The sequence below is a fragment of the Bactrocera dorsalis genome, chromosome 6, assembly GCF_023373825.1.
Source record: "Bactrocera dorsalis isolate Fly_Bdor chromosome 6, ASM2337382v1, whole genome shotgun sequence".
NCBI lineage: Eukaryota > Metazoa > Arthropoda > Insecta > Diptera > Tephritidae > Bactrocera > Bactrocera dorsalis.
Genome location: NC_064308.1, coordinates 15304930 through 15328462, shown reverse-complemented (window position 1 = coordinate 15328462; position 23533 = coordinate 15304930). Strand labels below are relative to the sequence as shown.

The following is a 23533-nucleotide window of genomic DNA, read 5'->3' as shown; positions in this document are numbered from 1 at the left end:
AAATATTGTTGATGATTGGTAGGTTTTATACAACATTTCAAAATGGAATATATTTCATAATCATGATTTCAACTAATTTAGAATGAATTTGACGATTACTTCGAATTTCCTTCAAGAAACAATTGTTGATTTGATGTTTCTTCGCAAAACCAGGTTTGCCATATTCACATTTTATTGAAAAAAAGTATTAAAAATTAGTACTAGATTTCTTGAGAGCTGCGTACTAGCACAAGTAAATTTATCGCAGGAAAGTTTCTTGACCGTTTCTTAAGCGTTTTTTTATATGAAGTTTTTACATTTCTTGAGAGCTGCGTACTAAGCTTTAAATCCAATTTTCGATAGTAATGGAATCCTGCGTGTAGGAGGTAGCTTGGGTAATGCACATCTTAAATATAATCAAAAGCACCCAATAATATTAAATAAGGCACATTTGTCATCATTAATAATTGAAAATCAGTTCGACTACAGCTCTCAGGCGAGTAAGTTCGTTAATCAACCGTCTAAGCGTAAACTTGAAATAAGTGACAAAAGTTGAATTAAGTGATTAATACTCTCATCGCGCACTGGTGTAAAACCTAGATTAAGCAATGAACGACCCACCCGACGTGGACCATACCAAAAAATTACGGAAATAAAATCTCCTGGACCTAAATTTTTAGTGATGAAAAGAATAAATAGTGACGAAACCTTAACTAAAGTGTCCCCATTCCTTATCAAAAAAGTGATCGACGGTACATGCGAGCAAGTCGACATCTGCAAAAAAATCAGAGGTGGCGATATCCTCATAAAAACAAAAAACCATACACAAGCTCAGAAACTCGAAAAACTAAAAAAATTATCCCCTTACATACAAGTAAAAATAATAATGCACTCTAATCTGAATTTCACCAAAGGTGTTGTCTACTGCAACGACCTTCGTGGAATACCCGAAAACGAAATCTTAGATGAACTTGAAGATCAAAGCGTAAGTGAAGTGCGAAAAATTATGCGTAAAGAAAACAATAATGACTCAACTCTTGTGGAAACCGGTTTAATAATTATTACATTTTCAACGCTCTCACTACCTGACACAATCTCTATCGGTTACGAAAAAGTACGCATCCGACCTTACATACCCCTGCCTCTACGATGCAAAAATTGTCACCGCTACGAACACCTCACGAAATACTGCAAAAACCAAAAAATATGCTCAAATTGCTAGCAATCGTTTCATACATCACCAGATTCTGTTGAAAAGTGCCACTACCCGTCCGCCTGCCATAACTGCAGAGAAAACGACGCCAGCTACGCCGACCACTAACCTTACTTTAGAAGCTGCCCTATATTCATTAAACAAAAGGAAATTCAGGCTATTAAAATGCTTCAAAAAGTGGACCACAAAACTGCCCACACTATATACAAACAACAACATCATCAATCTAGTACATTTGCCAGTACTCTACGAACACCAACAGTGTACAGCTCAAGCGACGAGGTCTTGGCAACAACTCTCACGACAACCAACAGTTCTCAAAACAAACAGTCCCACAACAACACCAACTCCAACTCCTCTCTACCTACTCAACGCTCTTCGACGCAACCCACCTACGCTCCAACAATGGCTCGCAGCCAGATCAGCACGAATCTCACACATACATACAAACACCAGCCAAGGAAACGACAACACTAATACGTCTGTAGTTCGCCCTTCAACAACAAATAAACAGTACGAATCTGCACAACTGACAGAAACGAAAATCAAAATATTCCCAAAAGCAACATCAAATCGCATGATCAAGCAACTAAAAGCTAAAGCTAAGGAACAAATAGGCAAAAACAAACTTAAAATGGCCAATCACAAACAAGAAGACAACAACCCCAACACAGAAGATAGTGATGACTTTGACAGTCTCACTATGGAAGAGTAAATGGCCTTACAACAACATATTTCTTCTTTTTTTTCTATATATTATCGTATTACTAATTATCTTACCACCTGAATATTTATTACATTCATTTAAGTATTTAATACAATACACTAACATGTCACTTACTATACTCCAATGGAATATAAAAGGAGACACAAATAACTACATCGACCTACAACTATTGTTAAAATCACATACTCCGAAAGTAGTTTCTCTCCAAACTACTACACATACAAAACGATAAAAATTTACCTATACCTATCAACTACCATATACCTCCGGCTCCACACGAAACGCGTTCGGTGGCTCCGCACTACTTATCCACAACTCTTTGCAACATACACATATCAACTCTACAGTAAATAACTTTGACGTTACGAACGTTATCATTCAATCTAAGTTTAAATTCATAATCAGCTCCACGTACATTCCACCCAATACACCACTTACTTACCATAACTTAGAAAACAAGTTCCACAATCCAGATTACCTGTACTAATTACGGGTGACCTCCATGCCCATCACACTAGTTGGGGCGCCAAAAACAATAATAAAAAGGGGAAAACGATATCCAAATTCATAGCACAATCCTTACTAACACTCCACACATTGACATATCAATCGCATCCCCAATCATCGCCATTGGAAAACGGAGTCGCAGCTCTTCGGCAGTGACCATTTCCTTATAATAATTACTCTCTTCCCTGACAATAACACTGAAATAGTCCCAAACCGCCCCAAATTCAATCTAAATAAAGCAAACTGGACTCAGTTCCACCTCCTAGCAAGCCATTTTAGCAACAATAGACCGGTTAGCACAAATATCAACAAAGAAACTGCAAAAATCCACAGGATCTTATTTCAAGTTGCCAATGAATCCATACCCCAAACATCATGCAAAACAAAATACGAGTATACAGTCCCGTGGTGGAACAACACACTTCAAGAACTAAAAATATTAAAAAATCACCATTGGAATAAATTAAAAAGAAACATCTCGAACGACAATATAATTCAATATAAAAAGGTTCAAGCAAAATTCAGGCGAAATAAAAGCTAGCAACAGCAGAGTCTATTAGACAATTCTTCTTCTTCTTTACTGGCGTAGACACCGCTTACGCGATGATAGTCGAGTCAACAATAGCGCGCCAGTCGTTTCTTCTCTTCGCTACGTGGCGCCAATTGGATATTCCAAGCGAAGCCAGGTCCTTTTCCACTTGGTCCTTCCAACGGAGTGGAGGTCTTCCTCTTCCTCTGCTTCCCGCGGCGGGTACTGCGTCGAATACTTTCAGAGCCGGAGTGTTTTCATCCATCCGGACAACATGACCTAGCCAGCGTAGCCGCTGTCTCTTAATTCGCTGAACTATGTCAATGTCGTCGTATATCTCGTACAGCTCATCGTTCCATCGAATGCGATATTCGCCGTGGCCAACGCGCAAAGGACCATAAATCTTTCGCAGAACTTTTCTCTCGAAAACTCGCAACGTCGACTCATCGGTTGTTGTCATCGTCCAAGCCTCTGCACCATATAGTAGGACGGGAATTATGAGCGACTTATAGAGTTTGGCTTTTGTTCGTCGAGAGAGGACTTTACTTTTCAATTGCCTACTCAGTCCGAAGTAGCACCTGTTGGCAAGAGTAATCCTGCGTTGGATTTCCAGGCTGACATTGTTGGTGGTGTTAATACTGGTTCCTAAATAGACGAAATTATCTACAACTTCAAAGTTATGACTGTCAACAGTGACGTGAGTGCCAAGTCGCGAGTGCGACGACTGTTTGTTTGATGACAGGAGATATTTCGTCTTGCCCTCGTTCACCGCCAGACCCATTTGCGTTGCTCCCTTGTTCAGTCTGGAGAAAGCAGAACTAACGGCGCGGGTGTTGAGACCGATGATATCAATATCATCGGCATACGCCAGCAGCTGTACACTCTTATAAAAGATTGTACCTGCTCGATTAAGTTCTGCAGCTCGAATAATTTTCTCCAGCAGCAGATTGAAGAAGTCGTACGATAGGGAGTCGCCTTGTCTGAAACCTCGTTTGGTATCGAACGGCTCGGAGAGGTCCTTCCCGATCCTGACGGAGCTTTTCGTGTTGCTCAACGTCAGTTTACACAGCCGTATTAATTTTGCGGGGATACCAAAATCAGACATCGCGGCATGAAATCGACGAATAGGTGGTGAGTGTCGATTCTCCTTTCACGGGTCTTTTCCAAGATTTGGCGCATGGTGAATATCTGGTCGGTTGTTGATTTACCAGGTCTGAAGCCACACTGATAAGGTCCAATCAGTTTGTTGACGGTGGGCTTTAATCTTTCACACAATACGTTCGACAGAACCTTATATGCGATGTTGAGGAGGCTAATCCCACGGTAGTTGGCGCAGATTGTGGGGTCTCCTTTTTTATGGATTGGGCATAGCACACTTAAATTCCAATCGTTGGGCATACTTTCGTCCGACCATATTTTGCAAAGAAGCTGATGCATGCACCTTATCAGCTCTTCGTCGCCGTATTTGAATAGCTCGGCCGGCAATCCATCGGCCCCTGCCGCTTTGTTGTTTTTCAGTCGGGCAATTGCTATTCGAACTTCTTCATGGTCGGGCAATGGAACGCCTGCTCCATCGTCATCGATTGGGGTATCGGGTTCGCCTTCTCCCGGTGTTGTGCTATCACTGCCATACAGCAGGTTGGAGAAGTGTTCCCTCCATAATTTAAGTATGCTCTGGGCATCGGTAACTAGATCACCTTGGGGGGTTCTACAGGAGTATGCTCCGGTCTTGAAACCTTCTGTAAGCCGCCGCATTTTTTCGTAGAATTTTCGAGCATTACCCCTGTCGGCCAGCTTATCGAGCTGTTCGTACTCACGCATTTCGGCCTCTTTCTTCTTCTGTCTGCAAATGCGTCTCGCTTCCCTCTTCAACTCTCGGTATCTATCCCATCCCGCACGTGTTGTGGTCGATCGTAACGTTGCGAGGTAGGCAGCCTGTTTTCTCTTCGCTGCGACACGGCACTCCTCGTCGTACCAGCTGTTCTTTTGCACTTTCCGAAAACCAATGGTTTCGGTTGCAGCTGTACGTAAGGAGTTTGAAATGCCGTCCCACAGTTCCCTTATACCGAGTTGTTGACGAGTGCTCTCAGAGAGCAGGAGTGCAAGCCGAGTAGAAAATCGTTCGGCTGTCTGTTGTGATTGCAGCTTCTCGACGTCGAACCTCCCTTGTGTTTGTTGGCGTGCGTTTTTTGCTGCACAGAGGCGGGTGCGAATTTTGGCTGCAACAATATAGTGGTCCGAGTCGATGTTAGGACCTCGGAGCGTACGCACATCTAAAACACTGGAAACGTGTCTTCCGTCTATCACAACATGATCGATCTGGTTGGTAGTTTTTCGATCCGGAGACAGACAGGTAGCTTGATGTATCTCCTTATGCTGGAATCTAGTACTACAGATAACCATATTTCGGGCCCCGGCGAAGTCGATCAGCCTCAACCCATTTGGGGATGTTTCCTCGTGGAGGCTGAATTTACCGACCGTAGTGCCAAAGATACCTTCTTTGCCCACCCTGGCGTTGAAGTCGCCAAGCACGATTTTGACATCGTGGCGGGGGCATCTCTCATAAGTGCGCTCCAAGCACTCATAAAAGGCATCTTTGGTCACATCGTCCTTCTCTTCCGTCGGGGCGTGGGCGCAAATCAGCGATATGTTGAAGAACCTCGCTTTGATGCGGATTGTGGCTAGACGTTCATTCTCCGGAGTGAATGATAGTACTCGGCGACGGAGTCTCTCTCCAACCACGAATCCAACACCAAACATGCGCTCCTTTATATGGCCACTGTAGTAGATGTCACAAGGACCTACTCGTCTCTGTCCTTGTCCCGTCCATCGCATTTCTTGGACGGCGGTGATGTCAGCCTTTATTTTCACGAGGACATCAACCAGCTGGGCAGCGGCACCTTCCCAATTAAGGGACCGGACATTCCAGGTGCATGCCCTCAAATCGTAGTCCTTATTTCGTTTGCCATGGTCGTCATCGAAAGGGGGGTTTCTCATCCGAGGCTTATAGTTGATTTTCATTGGGGGTGATTTTTTTACGTGGCGGGTCCCAAACCCAGCGCACAACCCTATGCAGGGGATGTTTCGCCTTCTCACGTTAGCTCGCCTTCAAACGGATGTTCTTAGGCTACCCAGAGGATACTTGGTCAAAGACCGGAAGTCGTGAGCTGCTTGAGTCACATGTAAAAGAATCGTTTCTGGCCACTCCCAAGTGAATGGCAATCAGAGAACTTTCCTCACTTGTGTGAACTTCTACACATGACTCCATCCTCCATTAGTCAATTCACTTCAAATATTAATCCGCACACACAACCAGGAAAAGTATGGGCAACCATTCGCTCCTTCTGCGGACTAAAACCCAGATCGTCAATTCATTGTATCGATACCCAACTGTTAAATGGAAATACAACTACAGAAAAAGCGGAAATTGCGAATATATTTGGACAATTTTGGTCGAAAGAAGCACAAAACCGTAACTTCTCGTCAACATTTCAGCAATGTAAACAAGACAACCTGAAAGGGACATACACCCTAATACCCAGGAAATCTGCTTCCTTCAGCTACATATTTGGAGTTAGACATTGCACTAAATAAACTCAAAGGCAAAACACCCGGTCTTGACCGTATATCTTACCAAATGTTACAACATCTACCAAAAACCGTAAAACACCGACTCCTTGATCTATTCAACAATATATTCAATCAATACTTATCGCAGATATACAAAAATAGTACGGTAATCCCCATACTAAAACCAGATCTCGATAAAACTTAATTAAATTATACCGACCTATTTCTCTCAATCCGTGCTGCTCAAAAGTACTAGACAAGATCATCGCCAATAGATTATAGTGGTTTGTCGCCACAGACAAACTCATACATAGTCATCAGATGGGGTTCAGGAAGGGAAAATCAGTGTCGGATTTTCTAATATATTTAGACTATCAGATCACTCAATCCCTATCGGCCAAAAAACACCTATCAATCGTCTCTCTAGACTTCTCCAAAGCCTTAGACAAAGTGGGATTACACTCCATTTTGGACCAACTTAGACTTCGAAATATCGGCCCAAAAATTTTCCGATACATAAAGAATTATCTGACCAACAGAACTATCAAAATAAAAATAAATTCACATTATTCTCAACAATATCCCCTACAGAATGGTATCCCACAGGGATCACCATTATCCGTTATACTCTTCCTCATTGCTTACAATAAGCTTAGTAATATCATTTCCCTTCACAAGGAATTAAACTTCCTGGCATACGCTGACGACTTCATTATTATAAAAAAATTGAACAGATCAAAAAACACTCCGATAGATCTCAGCAACCTACATAACGACATAACCAACTGGTCCCAATATTCAGGGGCCCAACTATCACTACAAATATGCAAACACATCCACACATGTAAAAAGCCCAACTGCCAGGTTAACACCCTCTGCAACAACATCAACATAAGCTCCGTTAACCACCTAAAAATACTCGGACTTATATTTAATAATAGATACAAATGGAATAGTCACATCGACTACCTAGTATCTGCACTTAAAAAACGACTCGACATCATAAAATGACTCGCAAGTACAAAATACAATTGCAACACAGTGTCATTACTATTAGCAGTAAAAGCGGTGGTTATATCAAAAATCAACTACGGCATATACCTATACGCATACGCGCCAAAATCGACTACAAGAAAGCTGAATTCAATCATCAATTCTAGCATACGCACAGCCCTTGGCGCTTTCAAAACAACCCCAATCATATCCCTTAACTCCGAGGCCAATATCCTACCGTTGAACACCAATAGAGATTTTAGTACAGCTACACTTATAAAATCGGTCATAATCAACGATTACTCCCCTCTTCCCATGCTCCTATCCAAAAATCCTCAAAAACTCCGCACTGGAAACTGGATCACTCAACAATAAACACAAATCTAGCCCATTTCAAAAAAAAAAAAAAACGTTACTCCTCCACTAGTATTTAGAAAGCAATTTTACACAATTATCGAAAAACTCCGTAATTTCAAATTCCTATACACGGACGGAATCAACACCAAAGTTAGCTACAGCATAATTCAAAACAAAAAAATTGTAAAAATCGCACACCTACTCATCTACAGCTCAAATTTCTCTGCCGAACTAATAGCCATTTACGAAGGTATCAAATACGCCACAAAGTTACCAGGCAAATTTGCAATTTGCACTGACTCCCTCTCTTCTATTGACTCAATAAAAAACCAAAACAACCAAGACTTCTATTCCAACTCAATTCGTAGGTCTCTACTAGAGAAACTAAATAAGTTAAAATTAATTTTAATTTGGATCCCAGGTCACGTACAGTTACCCGGCAACGAATGTGCCGACATATCAGCTAAAAATGCTATAAACGCACCACTCACAATTACATCCAATGTAGTCTTCTAGGACATAAAATGCTTTTTAAAATCACACTTCCTCCAAAAACACCAAAATGACAACAACAATCAATGGTACTCAAACATATTACCAAACTCCAAGACAATCAACGACTACTTAAAAATCAGTACAACCTCTCTGACTAGAAAAGACCAAACAGAAATTATAAGACTAAGCCTAGGACACAATAGTCTCACACATAAACACCTAATTGACAAAAGCCTCTCCAACATCTGTAAATTTTGCAATAATCAAACAATCTGTACCCAACACATCCTTGATACATGCACATTCTTCGACGCCTACCGACTTTCACTTCCAAACTCAAAAACCTTCAGAGCTACTCAAAAACCCCTCGTTTAATAACTTAATAACACTAATAAATTATTTAAAGTTTTGTAATATATATAATGAAATATGAACATACTATTATTTCGCAGCATAAATTATTTGCACTACTGTATATACCTACATTCATATTAGCTTAAGGCCTCATATGCCATAGCTTCTACTTTATATGTATATTGTTCTGTAATTTATGTAGTTATAGTTTCAATATTCTTGTAAATAAATAAATAATTGAAAATATACATAAAATAACCTTGCATGGAGCAAACAAGTTAATGGAAACAATGATTAGAAGGTATTACTGGATTATTGGATTAAAGAATTCCATAAAAAACACAATTCAAACTTGTAGTCGATGCATACGATACCGCAAAGAAATAGCAAAACAAATTATGGGAAATCTTCCAGAACTTCGAGTATCTATGACAGGGAGCCTGAAACCCCGGAGCACCTGCTAATCGACTGCAACGCAGTCTGTAGGCGCAGATCGAAGGCCCTTGGATCTATGTTTCCGGATAGGGATCACATCGCCTCGCTAGCACCCAGCAGGATATTGGACTTCATCAATATGCTGGGGCTAAGCGAGTCCCTGTGAGTTAGGAGAGGGCACAATAGACTTAAGGTCGCAGTGCATTCCTCAATCATTTATCTTATCTTATTTTATCTATGTCAATTCCATTTACACACGTTGGTATATATTATACTATGTCGGACCGATTCATATGAAAAGTTCAAAAGGAAGAGGACAAAAAGCTTTTAAAGGATACATAGCTGTATTTGTTTGTATGGCAACAAAAGCTATTCATTTAGAAGCAGTAAGTGATTTAACAACCGAACAGCTGCTTTGGAAAGATTTTTTGATAGAAGAGGTAAAAGTCAGCATATATACTGAACGGACAATGGAAGAAATTTAGTCGGAGCTTGTAGAAGATTAGACCTAGATTTCAAAATGGTAATCAAGAAAAATTCAACCGTAGCCCCAATATTAGAATCAGATAAAATTCAATAGCATTTTGGGCCGCCGGCAGCTCCTCCTTTGGGAGGCAGGAGTCAAATCAGTTAAATATCATTTAAAAATAGTGATAGGTGAAAGTAAATTGACATTTGAAGAAATGATTGCTTTACTATCACAGATTGAAGCAGTGCTAAATTCACGACCTCTATTTGCGATAGATAGTATAGGCGATATGGATGTTTTAACACCTAGTCATTTTTAATAGGATGTCCAATAATAGATTGTCCTAAGGCAATTAATGATGCACAAATAAGTTCATTAGATAGGTGGATGGGAATGTGAATATGTTGTAATCTTGCAACAACGAATCAAATGGAAAACCAAACCAAGTGGCTACATATTAGGTAAAATTATTAAAACTCATCCGGCAAGTGATGGAAATATAAGAGTTGTAACTTTAAAATTACAAAATGGCGTACTTAAACGGCCCGTTCACAAATTGTGCCAACTGAAAACAACAAACAGCAGTAGAACAGAGGAGCCAAATCAGGATACAAGTTTATTTACTTCAAGAATAATTGCCAACTCGGAACAGTCGAGTAGAACAAGCAGATTGATGATGTAGTTTTTAACGTTGCTCAGACTAGCAACACAAGCTAAATCATTATACATACATTAATGATACAGCTAAGCCAGGAGCTTCAGTGACTACGCTAAAAAATAACACAGCAATATATTTGGAATCGATTATTAAAATGGAGATAATAAATTCAAAATGAAACTTAATAGTATATTACGAACTAGGTACTTATTATTCGGATGCATAAACTAGAAGAATTTATTAATAGACTAGAAAATCAATGCAAAATATTAACTTATTACGAAGATACCTGTATAATGGTTACTGCAACTTTAAAGGACAGATATAATAATCTTAAGGCAAATAATAAATTGTTCATAAAAGAACAAAATAGAAAAAGGCGAGCACCATTCGAATTCGTTGGTTCAATTTACCATATATCTATTATTTGGAATTATGGATGCTGATGACCGAGAAAATATGGAATCAAATATTAGAAAGATTTTCGACAACCAAAAAGATATAGCAAAAATATTTAAAAAGCAGACATCAATAGTTGATTCCACCATAAATATATTGTATTAAAAAAGACAACAGATGCAGTTAACAATCATTTTGAAAAAAAAATGATGAACAACTTAGTAAATTTTATAGCGAACCAATAAAAGATTAAAACGCTGAGCAAATGACCCTGATGTTTCAAATATTAACCATTTCAATAGGAATAGTTATGGACGAATGTGAAGAAATCCAAACATCGATAATCAATCTCTTAATTGACATAAATCATGGTCGCATTAATCCAAAACTATTAAAGCCTTCACAACTGAATAAAGAAATTACATTTATTAGAAAAATTCTACCACACTATTTAATACTACCTGGAAAGCAATCGGGTAATGAATTAAAAGAAATTTATAAATCCATGACTGCTAAAATTTGAATTGTTGATTCAAGGCTAGTTAGTCATAAACATAGAAATCCTCTTAATATTGTATGAACCGTCAAACGTATACAAATTAATTCCACTTCCAATAAAATACAAAGATAATATGATTATCAGAATATTTAATATTCAAGTTTGAATCAAATTAATATTCACTTATAAATTAGGTAGATCTAGATAAATGTTCTACTAACTCGGAGAATCATTACCAATGTTCTGGAAATTGGGCTTGGAAATCTGCGACTGATAATTTATGTGAAGTAGCAGCCTTGAAACAGTTAGAAAATGAAGCATGTAAATTCAAACCTTCTGCAAATGAAAATGTTTGGAGAAAATTGTCTTCTCAAAATCGTTGGTTTTACAAATTATTTAGCAAAGCAATGATATATCTAGAATGTGATAACAATCAACAAATGCATATGGAAATCCCTAGTCAAGGTATTTATAATGACAAAAAGAGAATGATGTACAGCCCGACATGAAGGAGTAACTGTAGCAGCATCTTATCACGTATAATCAGAAATTAATAAAGAATTAAAGATATTGAAGATACCCCAGAACAACAAATAAAGCCCTTTGATTCAACATCAATAAACAATACACAAGCTATTGCACAACAGGAAATAGAACTCCTTAAAAAAGAAAATATTTAAATAAAAAGGATAAATTTTCATCACATAGGTAAGTGGTCACGTTTCGCTAACTTTAGTTTTAATAATAGCGTTAATTATTACTGTCTATATATATAAAAATAAGTCCGTATATGTACGTCGCCGAACTAATCATAAACGCGTCGTGCGATTTCAACCAAACATACACACTACGTAGGCAGTGGCCCATATATGGTTTATATGAAGTTTGGTTGAAATCCGATAACGCATGTGTGTGCGGTGCGTATGTGAAGTGAGTGTGTTTTTGCCGCAGGCTTTTTTTGTACCGCATACAGCATTTATTAGTATTGAATACATTTTGGTCGTTTGTATATTGGAGACCATTGCACGGAGTGATGCAAATATCAATTTGTTATCATTTCTCTTTTCTCTTTGGACGTCATTGGTGATTGTTCTTATCATAATCGATTTTTGAAAATATTAATTCGCGTTTTTTGGTGAGTATTTTGATAAAAATAAATTAATTTTCGTTCTAATCATCGTTTTAATTTGAATATTTTGTTAAACAAAATTAAAAAAAAAACAATGATTACTGAGATAAAAATCGATTGTTTTGCTAAACAAGTGTTCTGATTGTTACAAGTGACATAATCACAAATTTGATATTTTGTGAAAAAAATTAAAAAATTGAGTGAATTTTTTTTGTTCAATGTTCGATCAGTGAGCTAAAAATTACTTGGATTTTTTCGCCAATTTTTAATTGAATTTTGTCACATTTTCAGCAGTGTCTTTTCGTCACTTTTTGGTGCTTTTCGAGTGCAGACGATCTCGAACGTTTCATTTTCGCTTCCGAACGGTAAGACAAAAATTATTTCGATTTTTTGGCCAATTTTTAATTTAATTTGGACACATTTTCAGCTTTTCGAGTCCAGAATTTGCTGGATTTCATCAATTTATTACTGAAGTTCTTTATTATCTTTAGTTTAGTTTCTTCTAAAAATGCCACGAAGAGCAAGAGCTGACATTGGACGTCGGTCGCGTAGAACGCAAAATAGATCAAACGAAAGGGAAAATCAATCGCAAGAACAGCGAGAACTAGAGATTGCAAATACAAGGGAACGTGTTGCAAGATCGGGTTCAGATCGTAGGCCAACAAGTATTAATCAAAATGTTCAAAGGCGTGCCGCACAAATCTACGTTAATGTTGTTTGTTGTTGTTGGTGCTGGATTTAGATATAATCACGCAATTGATTACAGTTTGCATAAGTTTGTGGTTATGCACATAGCATTATGATGCGGCAAAATCAGGAAAATCATATTTTGAAATGTCGGAGACTCTTTCATCAATATGTCGTAGACATGTATGCAAAGATCGAAACAGAGCGTTTGAACTTTATTCAATTCAATCAACGGAAGTTGCGATCAGAAGAGTATATACATCTCCCCGATGCAATCAATAATGATGGAAATGTTGACAATGTTGGACAAGTTGTTATTTTACCAGCAAGTTACACAGGCAGTCCAAGGCACATGCATGAATATGCACAAGATGCCATTTGCTATGTTCGTTTGTATGGTCGACCAGATTTGTTTATTACATTTACATGTAATCCACAATGGGACGAAATCAAGCAATATTTATATGAAGGGCAATCTTCTACAGACCGTCATGACATAACTGGACGAGTATTTAGACAGAAGCTGAAGTCATTGATGGATTTTATTGTTAAAAATCAAGTTTTCGGCGAATTCGATGTTGGATGTATTCGGTGGAATGGCAAAAGAGCGGATTACCACATGCCCATATTTTGATAAGGTAAGTCAACAAAATAACAAGCGATCAAATAGATGACATCATCTCAGCAGAAATTCCTGATCAGGAAATCGATCCAGGTTTATTTGATGTTGTTACAAAAAGTATGATTCATAGACCATGTGGTGTTATAAATATTAATTGGCCATGTATGAAAGGTGGGAAATGCACGAAGGGGTATCCCAGAGATTTGATTTCCGAGACAATTAATGGAAAAGATGGTTACCCACTGTATCGCCGACGCTCTACAGATGATAATGGCAAATCAATAAATCTACAAGTCAATAATCTAGATATTACAGTTCATAATAGGTGGGTTGTCCCCTTTTCGCCAATACTATCAAAAGCATTCAAAGCTCATATCAATGTAGAATATTGCAATTCTGCTAAATCGATTTAATATATCTGCAAGTATGTAAATAAAGGCAGCGACATGGCTGTATTTGGTGTTGCAGAGAACCGAAATGATGAAATAACACAATATCAAATGGGAAGGTATCCGTAGCAATTTGGAGAATATTATCGTTCCCAATTCATGATCAAAATCCGACAGTTATTCATTTGTCAGTACATTTGCAAAAGGGACAACGTGTATATTTCACAGTTGATACTGCACAGCAATTTGTAGAGCGACCACCACAATTATTTCGAATTGTGTCAAAATAATCAATTTGCTAAAACATTGCTTTATTCACAAGTACCAACATATTACACTTGGAATGCATCTGGAAAGAAATGGAACAGACGTAAGCAAGGATGACCAGTTCAAGGTTATGGTGGTATTTTTGAAAGTGATGTCATTGGACGTCTCTACACAGTGCATCCCAGTCATGCTGAATTTTTTTACTTACGTCTATTGATTCATGTTCGTGGGCCTACATCTTTTTTGAGTTTGAAAAGAGGTAACGGTGTCACACTTTTCGTCAAGCATGTCAGGAATTGCATTTACAGCAAGATGATAATCACTGGGATGCGACACTGAGGGAAGCATCAGCAACAGGTTCTCCTCATCAAATACGAACATTATTTGCTATTATTATTTCAACATGTTTTCCATATGATCCACTGCAATTATGGGAAAATTTTAAGGATTTTATGACCGAAGACATTTTGCATCGAATGCGCCGAATTGCAGGAAAGAACTATTTAATTATTACACTTGAAATGTTTAATGAGGCATTGATTATCATTGAAGATATTTGTTTAGTAATTGCAAATAAAGCATTGACACAATTGGGTTTGGCAGCTCCAAATCGACCAATGCATGATGCATTCAATCAAGAAATAAACCGTGAAAAACAATGTGATTTGAATGAGTTGACCACATTTATAAACTTGAATCTCCAGAACAGAGACACGCATGTGATACCATAATGGAATCAGTACGAAACGAAACTGGAGGAATGTTTTTTTAGACGCCCCAGGAGGAACTGGCAAAACATTTCTGCATTGGCACTTGCATCATCTGGAATAGCAGCGACGTTATTAGATGGTGGTCGGACAGCCTATTCTGCAATTAAATTACCACTGAATATGAATGTAAATGAAAAACCCATCTGTAATGTTTCCAAAAATTCGGGAATGGACAAAGTCTGCAACAATGCAAATTAAAAGTGTGGAATGAATGTACAATGGCCCATAAGAAATCAGTGGAAGCGTTATACAGGACATTGCACGACTTGCGTAGTAATGATCAACAGATATTTGGTGGCGCTTTGATTCTGTTGGCTGGTGATTGCCTGTGATTCCCCGTTCAACACCAGCAGATGAATTAAAAGCATGTTTAAAGTCATCTTATTTATGGAGACATGTAAAAATACTCAATTTGACTACAAATGTGCGAGTACAAATTCAAAACGATCCAACGGCCGACACATTTTCAAGGCAACTGTTGGCAATAGGCAATGGTCAACTTGCTGTTGATCGTGAAACTGGCTTAATCACTTTACCAGATAACTTTTGTAATATTGCACCAACAAAAAAAGAATTGCTGTCAAGTGTTTTTCCAAATATTCCAGAAAATTATCGCAATCATAATGGGTTGGCTGAAAGAGCTATACTGGCCGCAAAAAATAAAGACGTTGGTCAAACGAATGCAGACATTTTAACCCATGTTCCTAGCGTGGTTGTAACATATCAATCAGTTGGCACGGTTACGAATCAAGACGACGCTGTTAATTATCCGACAGAATTTTTGAATTCATTGGATTTACCCGGATTTCCACCTCATCGTTTACAATTGAAAGTGGGTGCTTCCATTATTATGCTTCGAAATATAAATCAACCACGATTATGTAATGGGACAAGATTAGCGGTTAAAAAGGTCATGAACAATTTGATCGAAGCAACAATTTTAAAGGGGAAGTTTAAAGGTGAAGATGTATTGATTCCACGCATTCTAATGATTCCATCAGATTTACCTTTTGAATTCAAAAGACTACAGTTTCCAGTAGTTGGCAAGCCTTCAGTTCTCTTTATCTACACAACAACTCATGGCAAAACCAAAAATGTTTCTACGAAAGAGCTCTAAGATACTTTAAGTGATACATACTCTAAGATTGTAAGAAACTAGAATTAAAAGTTGAATAATAGGGAACAAAACCAACTTTATTAAAAACAAGTGTGTTTCTTTTCTTATTTTGTTTTGCCGTGCGAAGCAGGCACCGGGCCCGCTAGTTTTATATATAAGATCAAAATGTGTAACAAGAACTGTGACTGTTCCATTTGAAATTCCAGTTAGACGTAATTAAAAAAAAATAATAAAACATAATATACGAGTAAAGTTGAAACACAACTTTGGCCCCTGGCAAAATGTTCATAAATACAATATGAACATGACACTTTTATTTCTTAAGATAGAATTATATATAGAAAATTATATTTGTACATTAGTACATAAGTACATTAATACATAAACATACACATGTAAAAAAATAAATTAAATAAAAAGAAAATACAGTCCACTTAATGGCAAGTGCAATAGTAAGCAGCAAAATTGTAATATTATATGAAACTTGCTCATAAAAATGTGAAAATCATTTAATAAAACTCATAAACTAGTATATGTGTACATAAAACTAATATAAACCCTGCCAACCATGAGCGGGCAAAACACCAGATAATCAGCGGGTAACATGGTGGTAAACGTGGTGGTAAACATATAGAATGTTTCTTAAGCCTGGCAGATATTTTACCTACTCACGTACATATACATGTGATCATACATCTTTGTTGCGCTCATTCAGCAGTGTCATATAAAAAGTATATCTGTCCTGCTCTAATATCCCCAATCGAAGGCTGATTCAGGGTTGCATTTTAAACATCTGATGCAGGGTTGTATTTTAAACAGCTGATGTAGGGTTGCATTTTTTAATTCCTATTTTAAAAATTTATTAAAATTTCAAAGAAAACTTTTTAATTTTTAAATTATTAATTTTATTACTTTTAATATATATTTACATTTATACAATATATTTAATTAACAATAATAATTTCATTTGAAAAAAAATTAATTAAAGAAAGGATTATTAATAGCTGAAAATAAAAGAGTGAAAAAATATAAATACCTGAAAATAAAGTAAAGGTAATAAAACCTGAAAATAAATAATAATTACATTGAATTTGTATCTAAAAGAAAAAGAAAGATTAATTGTATAAAATGATAAAAATATCTGAAAGAAAAGATTAATATTATCTGAAAAAATAAAATATATTAAATACAAATAGAATTTTCTCTGCAAGCAAAGATGAATTAAATAAAAATAGTGATAAAATCTGAAAAGAAAGAATAATTAAATAAAAATAATAATAACATCTGAAAGAAAAGAAAATATTGTTTGATCATTTAAAATATAAAACAAACATTAGTTTTCACATATTATATTGGATTGCGCAGGCCGCCTTAAACGCATAAAATACATATGTACATATGTATGTATGTATTTATTTTTACGTATTATCTTGGACTGCGCACTCCACTTTTTTCACATACTTACTTAACAATTGATATTTGCCGCTTCTGATGATATACATAGCTGCTGCTGCTACTTCCAATTCAGTTCTGATTTCCAATGCTATAAAAATAAATGAAGTAATTATTTTCAAAATATTGTTAAAAAATCACATAAAATTCATTTACTTACCTTCTTGTTGTACGAGTCTCCTTTACGATGGTACGATCACGAACGACATGCGTCTTTCAATCGTTTTTTTATTACCCTTTTTGGAATTATCTATTGTCACTATTGACAATTATGTTTTCTCCTTCGCACTCATTCAAATAAATCAAGAAATGAAAGAAACTTTTTTCATCGCATTTAGGCAAACAAAAAATAACCCGCAAATGTGCGTTGGTGTTAGTGTATAGAGAAAAAATGTGTAGTTGTATTGGAATATTTGTCTCAAGCGGGTAGCCGTGGTTGGCAGGGAATATACAAACATAAATACTCCAAATACTAATGCACACAAGCAGCAACAGAGTACGAGTATCTATGGTGTGTACGTATGTATGTGTATAAGTGCGTTAGATGCATTAAGTCACACAGTGATTCTAAACAGTTGTAAAATATCAATGCGTTGGTATCTGAAGTATCCAATAAAAATATTATATAATTCTTATTTCCACATATATATGTACAGCATAACGTCTATACATACATAGTTAAGAGATTAGAATTAAGAAATGTATTGAGAAAAGAAATTTTAATAAAGAAGATTGGAGTCAAACATGAACTCTCCCAGTACAGAAGTATTTTGAAGAGTATTTTCTTGTCCATTTAAAAAATGTTACAAATCTAACATATTTTCCGCGGCTCAAAAACCTACGACGATATGTATGCAAGCTCATACAGAGACAAACATATTTACGCTGGCTTGTAGGCGAAGTTGTTACAGTGGCAAGGGAAGTGCTAACAATCGGCGTCCGTTCTTTTGTTTTTTTAAGCACAGCTCGGATTTTATACCAACAACACAATGTTGTGACGCTTTGTCGACGCGTCAGTTCGTTCAATATCTTTGAAATTTTCTTAAACTAACTCAAAATCAGAGTCGAATGCTTTTTTTTATAAATATATAAACTATTTTTAGAGTTTAATTTCAGTTTGGATATTTCATATTATGAAAAATTGTAAATGATAAGTCAGACGTGTACAAAACTATATATGAGTATTAAGTAATAGCAATATTGTTCAAATGTAAACAACCGCCATTAAAACACACATCAAAAATTTATTCAAAATATATATTCAAAAAAGAAAAGACGTGTGCGAAAATTACAATGGAAGATGAAAAACTAATAGCTCTAATTGAAGCTAAAAATGAGCTTTATAACAAAAGTAGTCCATACTACAAGCTGTAATCCCGAAAAGATGCTTTATGGCAGGAAATTGGGAAAGAAATGAATGCAAATGGTAAGTTGTTTTGTTATTGACAATTGTTTATATTGTTAATAATAAATAATTATGATTATAAAGGAGAAATGTGCCGCTGTAGATGGCTAACACTTCGGGATCGATACGGGAGGGAAGAAAGGTTAACGCCCCCTCAGGCAGCAGATTAACATTTTTTAAGCAGTGGCATTTGTTCGATTCGATGAAGTTTTTGAAGCCACACATTGTACCACGACCGTAAGTTTTAGCATATTATGTGAATATTCATATTTAGTTAAATTTGTAATAAAAAATTAAATTTACAGGGTTAGATGTTCGCCAAATTTTTGTGAAACACCATAAGTTCAGTGCTACCTGCTGTCGCTGTTCAGGCCGAATCGCAATAGCCATCACTAGCTGACGCAGTACAATTGCTGTCACAAGGACATGCGCACGGGGTACAAGTGCCATCACTATTATGGTCCTTGTCACCATTAAGCACTATCTCGGTATCGTTGCCTCCACCACCGCCTCAAAAAACCGTCACCAACTCCTTTCACGTCAACGTCGCTGCCTTCACCGTCCTGCTCTACGCAAGTGTCCACCCAAAAGGGTAGAAAACGAGTGTCATCCACTAATGAGGTTGACCAAAAAATGATGGAAGCAATTGAGGTGTTTAAAAATAGATAGTCATCCATCTAGGAATCCGAGCAACAACCAACCGCAAACCCGGCCATACAAGCCTTCAATAATTTGATGGTTTCTATGTTAAATAAAATTAGTGAAAAGAAGCAAAGCAGGATAATTAAACAAATTATGCTAGCTGCATTTGAAGTGCAACAGGAGCCGCAGTAGTTTATAGGTAGATATAAAATTAGATTTAATACAGTTATGAATTATTTTTAAACTATTAATTTAGTTTTATTTGTATGTACCTGTGTTGATTTTTGAAAAATTAAATTCATGAAGTAAGTTAGTTATTATTTCTACTAAGGTTAAACATATGGTCCTCTTGTGATAAGGTCTACATTGTTCTGGAATGGTAAAATCCTTCATTGATAAAATAGTTAGCAAGTCCTTCCCGTAAGTTAAACGCATTTATAGGACCTCTACTATCTATTATCATTTTCACGATGTCAATCACCGACATGAACAATGTTATCTCCTTCCCCTCGATCTACATAAGTATGAAGTTCTTCGGACAATACCAGCGATTGTGATCGTTCAACATTATAAAATTACATATGTGAGGCTATGCAAGTGAACACAATTTTCTGGATTACATTCAATCGTTATTCTCTAAATTCTCCATCGAGCAGTCAATATACCAAAAAAATTTTCTATGACTCTACGAGTGCGTGACAGTCGATAATTGAAAATACGCTTCGTGTGTGCTCGATTTGCTTTGGGAAACGGGCGTATTAAATTACTTCGTAATGGAAATGCAGCATCTCCAACGAAAAAGTAAGGAAAAGGTTCCGGTGACACGTTAGACAGTGGCACAGGTGGTGGTAAAGGCAGAGTGTTTAGTATTAATGCATGACCAAATGGAGTAAGTTGAAAGATTCCTGTATAAATAATAATATAATTGCATTATACTCGAATGTTACACAATTTTATAGATAGTACCTCCGTCAATTTAACTTCCATTGCTGCCAATACTAACTGCTGTGAACGTATGTATATCTCGCATCACATACAGTCATCAAAACGATGCTAAAGAATTTTTTTATAATTGTAGAACATCAATTTGGAATTGGGCGGGGGTCAGTAGGATAATCTTTTTTCAAAAAAAGTTTTTTTTGAATTTTCTGTTCCCTTATACCTTTGGAATTAATGTAGAAACCCACTTTATCATTGGAAGGTGTCGAAAAAAGCCCAATGGCGCTCGGAGTGCACACCTCAAACATTAAACGCGTTTTTCTCAAAACGCGATAACCATTCACGTACTTTTTAAGAATAAAATGGGTTTTTGTATTTCAGATGATCCAAACATGAGAAATCGTATCCGCCAGTGGAAAAACGCATCTCATTCACCCAGCCATTTCCACGACAGATGTCATCAAAATATTCCGAAAAATTTTGTTTAAGCACTCCATGTTATACCTCATGATGTGTGGAAAAAGTTCTATTCTTCTTCTACGCTACGTGGCGCCAATTGGATATTCCAAGCGAAGCCAGGTCCTTCTCCACTTGGTCCTTCCAACGAGTGGAGGTCTTCCTCTTCTTCTGCTTTCCCCGGCGGGTACTGCGTCGAATACTTTCAGAGCTGGAGTGTTTTCATCCATCCGGACAACATGAACTAGCCAGCGTAGCCGCCGTCTTTTAATTCGCTGAACTATGTAAATGTCGTCGTACATCTCGTACAGCTCATCGTTCCATCGAATGCGATATTCGCCGTGGCCAATGCGCAAAGGACCATAAATATTTCGCAGAACTTTTCTCTCGAAAACTCGCAACGACGACATCATCAAAGCCTCTGCACCATATAGCAGGATGGGAATTATGAGTGACTTATAGAGTTTGGTTTTTGTTTGTCGAGAGAGGACTTTGCTTCTCAATTGCCTACTCAGTCCGAACTAGCACCTATTGGCAAGAGTTATCCTGCGTTGGATTTCTAGGCTGACATTGTTGGTGGTGTTTACGCTGGTTCCAAGATAGACGAAATTATCTACAACTTCAAAGTTATGACTGTCAACAGTGAGGTGAGTGCCAAGTCGCGAGTGCGACGACTGTTTGTTTGATAACAGGAGATATTTCGTCTTGCCCTCGTTCACTGCCAGACCCATTTGTTTTGCTTCCTGGTCCAGTCTGGAAAAAGCAGATCTAACGGCGCGGGTGTTGAGGCAGGTCAATATCATCGGCATACGCCAGCAACTGCGCACTCTTATAGCAGATGGTACCTTCTCTTTTTAGATCTGCTGCTCGAACTATTTTCTCCAGAAGCAGGTTGAAGAAGTCGCACGATAGGGAATCGCCTTGCCTGAAACCTCGTTTAGTATCGAACGGCTCGGAGAGGTCCTTCCCGATTCTGACGGAGCTTTTGGTGTTGCTCAACGTCAGCTTACACATCCGCATTAGTTTTGCGGGGATCCAAATTCAGACATCGCGGCATAAAAGCAGCTCCTTTTCGTGCTGTCGAAAGCAGCTTTGAAATCGACAAATACGTGGTGAGTGTCGATTCTCCTTTCACGGGTCTTTTCCAAGATTTGGCGCATGGTGAATATCTGGTCGGTTGTTGATTTACCAGGTCTGAAGCCACACTGATAAGGTCCAATCAGTTTGTTGACGGTGGGCTTTAATTTTTCACACAATACGCTTATATGCGATGTTGAGGAGGCTTATCCCACGGTAGATGGCGCAGATTGTGGGGTCTCCTTTTTTATGGATTGAGCATAGCACACTTAAATTCCAATCGTTGGACATGCTTTCGTCCGACCATATTTTACAAAGAAGTTGATGCATGCTCCTTATCAGTTCTTCGCCGCCGTGTTTGAATAACGCGGCCAGCAATCCATCGGCCCCTGCCGCTTTGTTGTTCTTCAGGCGAGCAATTGCTATTCGAACTTCTTCATGGTCGGGTAATGGAACGTCTGCTCCATCGTCATCGATTGGGGAGTGGAAAAAGTTTTATTGTAGAATAAAAACTTCTATGAAAAAAATTTCAAAAAAAAACAGCCCATATTACCCAACTGACGCCTTATTTTAAAACATTGGGAGCAGTGGAAGACCAGCTGAAGTCCGAACATTCGTAGTGATAATGCTCAAATGCCATTTTATCCTTCCTCATGTTCTACACTCTGCCGATTCAACTTTCCCTTCTTTATGAAAATGTAATTTTAGAGATAAATTTTCTATGATTAGACATTGTTCAGTGGCGACGTAAACTCTAGCCCCTTCACCTAGGTTGCAGTGGTTGTAGATGTAGGAAACATTCCTGTAGTAATTTCGTGAAGCGCAACTCCACGATTGACACGACTTGGCCTGATAAAAATCTGGGTCCGTTCCGGTTACTTACACCCAAATGTCGAGGGTCCTTAGGTATGTATATTTATTGGTTTTCATATACACATATGAATACCGATCCATGCTTATCGATATAATAGTTAAAATAAATTTTTTTTTTGTATTTTGTTAAACACAGTACAACACTAAAAAACCAAATTAGTCCTAAAAAGGGTATATCAATATAACCTTTACTAATTAAATTGGTTAAGCAATATATCCTGTATTAATAATTCTATTATATCGAAGCAAAATAAAAGAAAGGAAGGGGTTTTAACGTGCTGTTATACAATGCATCGAAATAATACTTAACAATAACAGCATTGCACACCTGTCAATTTGAAAGTTTTTTTCTTGCTGGCACTGCAGATTTTGTTGATGTAGACGTCGTAACATAACGCATAGTAGACGCACACTAATTATCTCACTTATGTGTTCGTCAAAAGTTGATATACTTTATACTCCAGCTTAATCTTCTAGCCTCCTATTGCAACGTTTGTTTATCGACACAACTGATTTAAAAAAAA

General features: G+C 37.3%; 1 protein-coding gene across 8 annotated transcripts in view; it reads left to right on the top strand.

Annotated features, from left to right (window-relative positions):
- LOC105227911 (transcriptional activator cubitus interruptus) overlaps window positions 1-19977 on the top strand; it is an 84778-nt gene extending 64801 nt beyond the window's left edge. For 5 of the 8 annotated variants that reach the window (XM_049460108.1, XM_049460115.1, XM_049460112.1 and 2 more), the window contains 3 exons: window positions 18888-19043; window positions 19107-19259; window positions 19328-19977. The gene's annotated coding sequence lies outside the window, so the exon portion shown is untranslated. Of the gene's footprint in view, window positions 1-11378; window positions 11893-18720; window positions 19044-19106; window positions 19260-19327 lie in introns of all 8 variants that reach the window. The other 3 variants (XM_049460111.1, XM_049460110.1, XM_049460109.1) reach the window with 3 other exon arrangements.
- The last annotated feature ends 3556 nt before the right edge of the window (window positions 19978-23533 follow it).